The 9365-nt window shown below is 35.0% G+C and overlaps 1 non-coding gene across 1 annotated transcript; it reads left to right on the top strand.

The window, feature by feature from the left end:
- Window positions 1-8: 8 nt before the first annotated feature.
- On the top strand, window positions 9-9247 carry LOC113668534 (cation channel sperm-associated targeting subunit tau). Its single transcript, XR_016179539.1, has 13 exons — window positions 9-138; window positions 1201-1283; window positions 1602-1787; window positions 2794-2922; window positions 3128-3175; window positions 4118-4186; window positions 4929-5020; window positions 5822-5916; window positions 6435-6498; window positions 6937-7021; window positions 7568-7706; window positions 8366-8418; window positions 9096-9247. It is a non-coding gene; the product is annotated as a cation channel sperm-associated targeting subunit tau (transcript).
- Window positions 9248-9365: the final 118 nt, after the last annotated feature.

Below are 9365 nucleotides of genomic sequence, written 5' to 3'. Positions count from 1 at the left end.
ACTTTACTAAGCGACCGCGCTATCTTTCGACCATTAACGTTTGTTTAGAGAAGTTAGAATTAGATCTGACTCTTAAAGTTATGATAACAATGCACTCAGAAGCAGCCAACGTTCTTTCAGGAATCGGCAAGCTTGGAAGTATGGTTATAGAACACTTAAATACAGCTTTGTTTTAATTTATCATAGGTTAGCGTGTTCTGAAGCATGTTTGTAAGGTCTTAAAGTAACATTTCACTGAATCATGATAACCTCGTCGTTCTGGGGAGAAGGGACATTAAGTTGTTATTAGATTTGGCACGAGAGGGAAAACTTGATCGCTAAAAATACGAGGGGGAGAGCAATTGTAAAATAACTCAAATTCTTGGATGTATCAATAGTACAATCATGACGCATGTTATTGTTGATGGGCTTGCAACTAAACAATTCAAGTGGACCAATAAGAGCTGATTGAAATTTACTTAACTGTTAAATTTTAATGGAAACTGGCTGCTCATCTCGATACGATCAAAACCATTGTACCAGAATGGTTTCACCCACAAAAAACATTTTACAACATAATTCAAAAGCACCTGAGCAATTACACTTAAACAATTATTTGCCTCAGGCTCATTGAATATTGTTCAATAATTCCCTTGCTTTTTGGGATCAGTATTGGGATTATTCAACAATATTCACCTCGCCTTTGGGCAAATTGTTGTGGAATATTGTTGACAGATGCACGGATGATGTCACCACAATATTTTTCATTTTTGTCATATAAACAAGCAGATGCCATGTTGCTGTGGGTCTCAGTACAGTAACAGATCACAGAAGACATCAAAATGTGGTGAGAACATCAATGACACACTCAGCTGTGCCAATTTTTTGTTCTTATCATATTTTGACGACATCTGTGACCTACATGTATCATTACACAGAGGCATGACAACATGGAATCTATTGGTAATTATTCTCAGGATGTAGAGAGACTGTGAGACTCTCTAAGTGTCATGCCCAAGACCAGGTCTTCAACCCAGACCTCTGAACCCAGAATCCAGTGCTCTAACTGATAAGCCTCTGGATCTCCCACTTTTTTTGTATTTGGCCAAGGGCTTTACTGATATTTGATGTGACAGTGATTTAATAGAAGAATTAGTAGATAGGTATGGGTTAAATGGGAAAAATTGAGAAGAAAAACAACATTATTGTCATTTTTTGTAGGCCAGCGGAAGAGTTCTGAAGGTGGGAAAAAAGGCCATACTCAAGAGAAAGACCCTCTCTTGGTGGATAAGGCAACACTACCTGTAGGTGTTCCTGGAGTGTATTTGTAGTTGATGGGGTTATTGGACCAATAATTTTAAAAAGGTTTATAGATGGCTACATGAGACAAGCAGAGTAATGAGTATAATTTACACATGTCTGTGAACATTATGGTAGACACAGTGACAAACAACTTTCTAAGAGTTTAATTGGCAACTTAAAAAGTTATTTCTGCCAATCATCTTATGATTTTAAGACCCCAGAAGGAGAAATTAAAAAAGATAGTTGAGCTTGGAGCCCTGCTCAATGGCACACTTAACTTTGTGTTTGAACAATATTACTGATTAATTCTTTTGTTATAGACAGGTATTTTTGCTGTTCATGTGTTTGGCTGCCGCAATTTGTACCTTGATGCAAACTTCCCCCCTGAACACTTTGGAATATATGTCCAAATAACAGTTGGCTTAATTACAAAATGCACTTCACTACAGTTTCCTTTCAAAAAAGGCTGTGTGGTGTGGAATGAGATCAAGAATTTCTCTGTTATTGTAAGTGCTGCATCTGTTTCAATGAGTTAAAGTACTTCTTCTGCATTTTTCCCTCTCCAAAATTCTGTGAGCATGTTAATTCCAGGTTGTTGTAGTCATGTACTTTTACTGGTATCTATACTTTCATTTTCTGTTATTCGGTACTCAATAAGATCATCTGTAAAACAGAATACTTTCTTTTGGTTAAACCTTTAACTCCTATAACCAACCAAAATAAATTCTGTCATTACAGTATCAATACCATATCAAGCAAACAAGTGATGAAAATTAAGAAAAATATCAATAAAAGGATTATTTAACAAATGTAGAAGCAATCCTTGCAATTATGAATACTACTTAACTGGTAGTGAAAATATGACCTGAAAAAATTCAGACCCATATGGGATTTGAACCCATGACCTAGCAATACTGGTACATTGCTCTACCAACTGAGCTAACAAGCTAATTGGGAGCTGGTCATTATGTTGGTAACGAATAAAGCCTCCAAATGGTGAATACATGACTGTAAATATATGAAAAACATATAATTATGTGCATTGTGGTTGAAGAAACAAACATAGAAGCGATCCTCGCAGTTATGAATACTACTTAACTAGTAGTGAAAATAGAGGCTGAAAAAACATTCAGGCCTATATGAGTTTTGAACCCCATGACCTCTGTGATACCAATGCATGGGTTCAAATCCTGTACAGGCCTGAATTTATTTTAGGCCTTTATTCACGACTAGTTAAGTAGTATTCATAACTGTGAGGATCGCTTCTAAATTTGTTTATTCAACCACAGTGCACATATATGATTTTCATATATATACAGTCAGGGATTATTTAAGTTGATCCAAAACCAATTTCCAAGCCAACATCAAAAGAAGTGTATGACAGATAGTAAGACGAACGATTTCAGATCTCAGGAGTGAAAGAGTTTATTCAATTAATTGTAGCACTGTGGTATATCAAGAGCCTCATAATAAGTATTTGTAATGATCATTGTGTTTATATTTTTAACTGAGGTCTCTCCCAAAGCAACAAGTTTGGTAAATGAAGTTAACATTGCTGTCCTGGGGTTTGACAAACTGCAGCCAATTCCAAAACACAAACTTCTTGGCAAAACTGAGTTTCACGTGCACAAGCTAGCTAAGGTGTGTGATTCAAGGTATCTATTAAAAAAAAATAAGTTTGCATATCATGAAATTTTTCATTGTGAACAGTGTACATACTTTTCAAATTGTGTAAGATACAGTGATCTATTATGATGCAATGATCAAATGAGAGCATTTATTATAAATTTAAGGTTGATTTTTAGGCCATAAATTAGTAAATTATTTTATCATTTTTAACTTGTAGAAACAATGGTCCATGGAGACATTTGAGTTACAGAATAGACAAAAAAAGGTAGAGTAAGTTCTTTGTTATTATTAGGATAGAGGTATAATCAGCTATTTTGTGTTGACTCTTGTACTATACAAAATTGGATTTTATTTATCTGTGACATGTTTTTATATGCAACTTTGGGCAAAAATATTTCATGTAGTGTTCATAGCCAGGTTATTTCTGAGAAAAATAATTGTAACAATGAACTTTGCTATCTTGTGTAAACCAGAAACACTGGATTGGACCTGAGAAAGATAGATATAGTGTGGCTTTATGAGTAGTGCCAGTTCTGCTGGAAACTTTAACCTCAAAGCAAATTGACTATTGTAAAGTATAAAGTAAGTTAAGGTTTGTCTACTTGGCTGTCACACTCTGTTAGATTTCCTAGATTATTTTTAACCAATTTTCTTAACCTTTGATTAGTTAACAGGGCAGGAAACTGGAGCTGTCAAAATGAGACTAGGACAGATAACTTTTCTATTTGGTCTAGGAAAATTGTAATCTCACTTGTCTGATTGGATTTCCAAAAATAGGGGAAAAACCTCTTTTTTGTTACCTGACTTTGGACTATAGGATATGATACTATATTTCAACATGGTTTATATGTTTGCTACCCATAAAAATAATTGCTGCTTACAGATAGTAAAAGAACTATAATTCTGTGTAGTCACATGTGTTTGATTACGTTATGCAAAGTGTGGCTATTAAATTCCAAGTGAATCCTGTTTTTTACCCAGTAGTCATTCTTATCAGGTTTTTTCACAAATTTTAAACTTGTGATCTAGATAAGCACTATCATGTGACTCTTCTGAAGGAACAAGTGAGTTGAAAAGAAAGTTTCTTGCCCTGCTTTAGAATGAATTCCAAGCATTTCAGTGCTTCTAGCATCAGGTGACAATTAGGCTGGTACAGACAGACATGATTTAAATACCAACTGAAAAATATTGAATTCTATTTTCACAGTATGCTGGAGATCTCCAATTAGAGCTTGCCTTTGCTTATGGTTTCTATGGTTATGGCTTGTGTGATCAGGTACATGTACTAGGTAGCCTCTTGTTTTAAATTTAGTGTGAATATTAATTGTATAGAATGACAATTAGTACCAAAATCTAGAAATTTTGTAGATGTTATTACATGCATTAGGCTGTTGCTAATGAACATTCATTTAAATTGATTTTTTACTGGAAATATAACTTAGTCTGCACTACTTACCATGATAATGTTACTTATTTCACTAAAAAATACTAACAACTGTTATGTATTGCTTACAATACTAACATTTCTTACTTAATTTACTTGTTTATTTAATATATTTTACATACCAATTGCAAATGAATGCTAACATTATTTAATAACACAACTGAAATTACTAACAAAATTTACATTGCCATTAATGCTTATTTAACATGACTAGGAAGTCTATATATTTATTAACTAACTAACATCACCAGTTTATACACAATACTTGTGGCAAACAATAATTATTTCCTGTTCAGCTTACTTTTCGTGGAGCAGCAAGGTTGTATTCCAGACTAAAGTATAGCTGTAATGAGCCAAGAGTTTGCCAAGGGGTTGGGAATCAGTTCAGCTGGACTCTTCACGCTAAAATTACTGGTCTTTCAAGGCCTTAACCTCCACTATTTATCATACTTATGTTATGCAAAAGGGATCATTGTATAATAGAGGCCAGTGACTTGCACCATAGCTTCAGCTGACTACAAAACCTTCCTATTTAATGAATAAAAATTTGCCTCAAAAACATATTATATTATAGCTGGAAAGCCATCATCCACCCAGATATTATTTACAACAAAGTGCATTTCCACACTTGGAACTTGCCCCACGTGGCTCAGGCAACAGTTCAGGGTAGTGTACAGATGAACTTAAGATATAATTGTAGATACATGAGTGTAGCTTTATTACTGGAGAAGGTTTAGAGTAGTATGGATCCCAAAATTAGCTAGCAATGGTTTCTTTAGTATAGTCAGTATAGATATGAATAGTTCAAGATTGTGCTTTTGGTGAACCAGAAAGACAGGCTGAGCTCAAAATTTGCCTTCTTATAAATGATAGTCTCTGACATTTCTGATACCAGTTTTTTAAGGAGGCTGGTGAGAAATGAACTTGGTATATGACCAAGCTGGCAAGCAGTTTATAGAACTAAAGAAAACAAACAAATTAACTGTCTGTGGCCTTAAGTCAGTGTAACACCCTACAAAATAGAAAAATTATCACAACTGCAGTTCAAATCCTTTTGGAGCTGTACTCTGATTTTTCCTCAGTCCCATACTCCTGAGACATATCAGTGCATTCCTGGAAGAAATGTTTTGTTTTTCCAAACACTCTCAACAGCTGGACTGACATCTGTTACATTGCTAAATCATTTGCTGTTGTTGGTACTCTCTTGGGTTTAGCAAATACAGTTCTAAATTAACTTGCACAACTTTTTTTATTTATAATTTCATTCTTGTTATACAGTATTTTGTATGTTTTAAATTCTAATTTTCAATGTGTCAAATGAAATTTGGTCAAAAACACTCCCCCATGCCTTGATTTAATTACACACAGCATTCGATATTTCAACTGTTATCCACATCCACATGAAACCTGAGCCATTCCCAAAAGCAACCACCACATTTGGTAAAGCATCTTGTTTGGTTATTTCAGAATTAATTTTGCTCCTACAAAAGTGCCACACCCAAGTATGATCACTTTCAAAGAGAAACTCATAGACTTGGAGCCAGAATTCAGCCCATATTATAGTAAGTTTGTAGGTACCCCTGTGAGTCATGAATGTTATTATCTCTTAACCCTTTAACTCCCACGATCTGCTTGTTAATTCTCCCTTTTCGTTGCTGCACATTTTTTTAGTTTAGCTGAGAGAATTTGGTGTTACATCATAAGAACAACTTGTACCTAATGAGTTTGAGTATCTAATCACCTGTTTACAGCATAATGTGTGGTTTATTCAGGGAGAAGTTACCTGTCAATCATATCTAGAAGTAAGGGTTAAGAAAGGTTACATGATGTTCTTTAGCAACAAAACACTAAGGTCTGATTATTTAAATAATGTTTAGATGTTGTTTAACAAAACCATGCTCTAAAAATCCTCAATTTAGCTGAACCTTTTATGTTAAAATTTATTTTTGTTCAAAATGTCAAGAGGGCTGAAAGCCAACAGTGGAGGGACATCTAGAGAAAGCTAAAGTTAGGCAAAAAAAACTACAATCTTAGGATCTTAACTAATTAAAACGCGTATAAATATTGAACTTCCTTGCAGCTAAAACAAACTTCATGCCAACTGACATCAAGTCAAGACCTCGACTTCGGCAAAATATGACAAGGTAAAAACACATCGATGTATTGTGACTGTCATAAAAATACACCTCTGTATAAGTGTTAAGAAATGCCAGGGATTGATTTAGGATTTTCTATTAACGATATATTGGTACAAGTACATGTTTGTATAATAACTGCTTTATTAGAGCAATGTGGAAATGTTAGCCCACATGGGGGTTAATACCTTCTAGTATTGTAAATATTGTTTATACTGTACTTTGTGCCAACATTATTCTATGGCTTTTTGATTCACATATTTCAATGATCTTCCATGGGGGCACCTTTGTGAAACATGGTAAAGAACTTGTTCTTTCTTTGATTCTCTCAGTTTTTGGAATTTTGGTTTTGTTTTGTACATTCTCTAGTTGGTTATACAGTTGAGGAACAGCTGATTATCTTAGCTGTATCACAGGAATTAGTGTAGTTCTTTAATATTATTTTAGGTTGAGTCAGATGTATTCCGAGTATTCTCAAATGACCTCAAGAAGTAAGAGAATCAGCTATTTGGAAAGGCTTCTTCAGGAGAAGGTTTGTTGTGTGAAGAACTAAACTGAAACATGTTTTCTTAGTTATTTTCTTAAGTTTTTTTTTTAGCAACTTCAAAACACCATCTTCTTTGGCTCATGAGGCAATTTTTACATTTAGGACAAAAATATATATTTTAGAATTCACAACAAAGCCAGAGTGACTAGACTCAACAGTGCCAATAATTGACACATAAAAAAGCAAGAAATGTAAGATGCAAAGAAGAGGAAAAATTCTTATCTTACCTGTAATAATCTTTATTGAACTAATTGCTGACAGATAAGTGGAGGATAGCTGATTAGGAAATTCTGGTACCCAAAAGTTACAAGCACTAAGTACCATTTACAGCTTTGATTAACTAGAAGACATTGATAACCCTAGTACTAACCAAGCCTATCACCAAACTTCATTTAATTCTTGATTATAAATCTTCAAACCTTGAACACCCATAATCAAACTTTGACAGAAAAATGGAAGACATAACCAAGGTTTGTGAAACAACCATTTGAGTATGTGTTCCTGTTTGTTTGTTATTTCCTTGGTCTTTAGGATAAACATGGTGCTGTAACTGGAGACCAAGAGAGTGACTCTGACTCGACTGAAGAAAATGTTGGTGATGTAACTCAGTTTGGTCTGACAGAAGCACTTGCTCAGATGGCAAATTTGACATTCTCGGCCACAACACCTGGTAAGCTATTTTTCTGTTAGTCTTCAGTTTTTTCAAAGATCAAATCAATTTTCAATCAATTTTTTTGGATATGTTAACTGTACCATTAGTCTGCTTTTGAAGATATCATTTTACTTGTTTAGTAGAAAATAGGTATTTTGTAATCCTTCCTCTGTATCTCATTAGTTGCTTAAGTCTTAATTTAGCATAAATTGCATTAGTGTGGTAGTACAAGATGTTCAACGATTAAAGGTTCATACCTTTCAAGCAAATTTGATTAAAGCCTTTGACTCCTATGAGCGACCAAGACAGAATTCTCTCCTTGTAATGTCAATATAATATCAAGCAGACAAGTGATGAGAGTAACGAAAAATACAATTAGGGGAATTTTAGTTTATCCATTACCAAATTTTTCAAACCAATATCATAACATTGTGACTAAAAATCCTGTTGAAGGGAGTCTCAATAAAGTATGTGTGTATGTAACAATTGTATAGCAGACAGTAGGGAGTGAAAGGATTTTACAGGGACCATGGCACACTTCTGCAACAAGAACATTCAACTATTTGCCCAATTTTCTTCGATAATTCCCACCTAGCTTGGAGTTTTAGAGAGAATTCATCTGACACTGGTCACTAGTTCCCTTACTGTAGTCTTGCTTATTTCATAACTGATACAAGATCCTGAGAAGCAGATGTCTCAAGGTTCACCAGCTGTTGATGAAGCATCAGAGGTATTTACACCGTTGTATCCCGTTCGATCCAAATTCCTTTTTTTTTTTCTTCCTTTTCAACATGGTGTGGTGGGAGGGGGGGCTGCTGATTCATATTTGTGATTGTGAAACTCACAATTTGACGTATTTGCACATGTTCCTAAACCCCTTTCCCCAAGGTGTACTGTACTTCTCTTATAGAGACTTGCTGTCTATTATTGCCTTTTCAGTTGCGTTTTGTTGTTTGGGACTTTTAGGATCGGGTCTAAACACTTGTGATGTTCTTTGTATTCGCTGTCCGGTATGAGCTCAGTATTAGGGGTGTCATACCGTGTGGGTCCTGTGACACATCTGTTTAGTGATAACCTACAGTGGAGCTTTCCATATGCAAGTTTGAGGAGGGCAACAAAAGCGTTCAGTTCAGTTTGGGGGAAATCATTATTTTGGTATTTTTAAACTAAGAATTCGATAAAATGTGCCTGATATTTCATCTTATCATAGAATAGCGAAAGCGTGGAGATCCATATGGGTTTGGTTTTGTCGCTGATAGAGTAAAATTGAGGAGATTCAGTTCCAAACCGCAGTTGATTCACTACCTCAATTTAGTCATAAAAAAAGTCACCATTACCAAATCTCAAATGTCTCTTCCTGCACTGTTTGTCGTGAAATTTGCTATCGAGTCGTTTAATGTGATACAGATGGACGCATCACCAGATGATGATACGCAAGACATAGACAATGAAGACTACATTAAGGTAGCTGCCACCGCTCGTGGTCGCCGATCAGCTGTTGATGCGCTAGGCCATCGCAGAAAATGAAACCAAGTATTGACAGACGACCTACATTCTAATGTAGGTTTCCTCCTTTAAACAACGGTCCAGAAAATGGCATACAAAAAAAAGCAAACCATCGACGTCGAATTATTGTATTTCGGTTGTATTTTTAAAGACGTTTTTAAAAGGAAAGAA

The sequence above is a fragment of the Pocillopora damicornis genome, chromosome 9 (assembly GCF_964200805.1).
Source record: "Pocillopora damicornis chromosome 9, jaPocDami1.2, whole genome shotgun sequence".
Classification (NCBI taxonomy): domain Eukaryota; kingdom Metazoa; phylum Cnidaria; class Anthozoa; order Scleractinia; family Pocilloporidae; genus Pocillopora; species Pocillopora damicornis.
The sequence above is the reverse complement of the archived record's forward strand: the minus strand, read 5'-3'. Positions and strand labels throughout refer to the sequence as shown.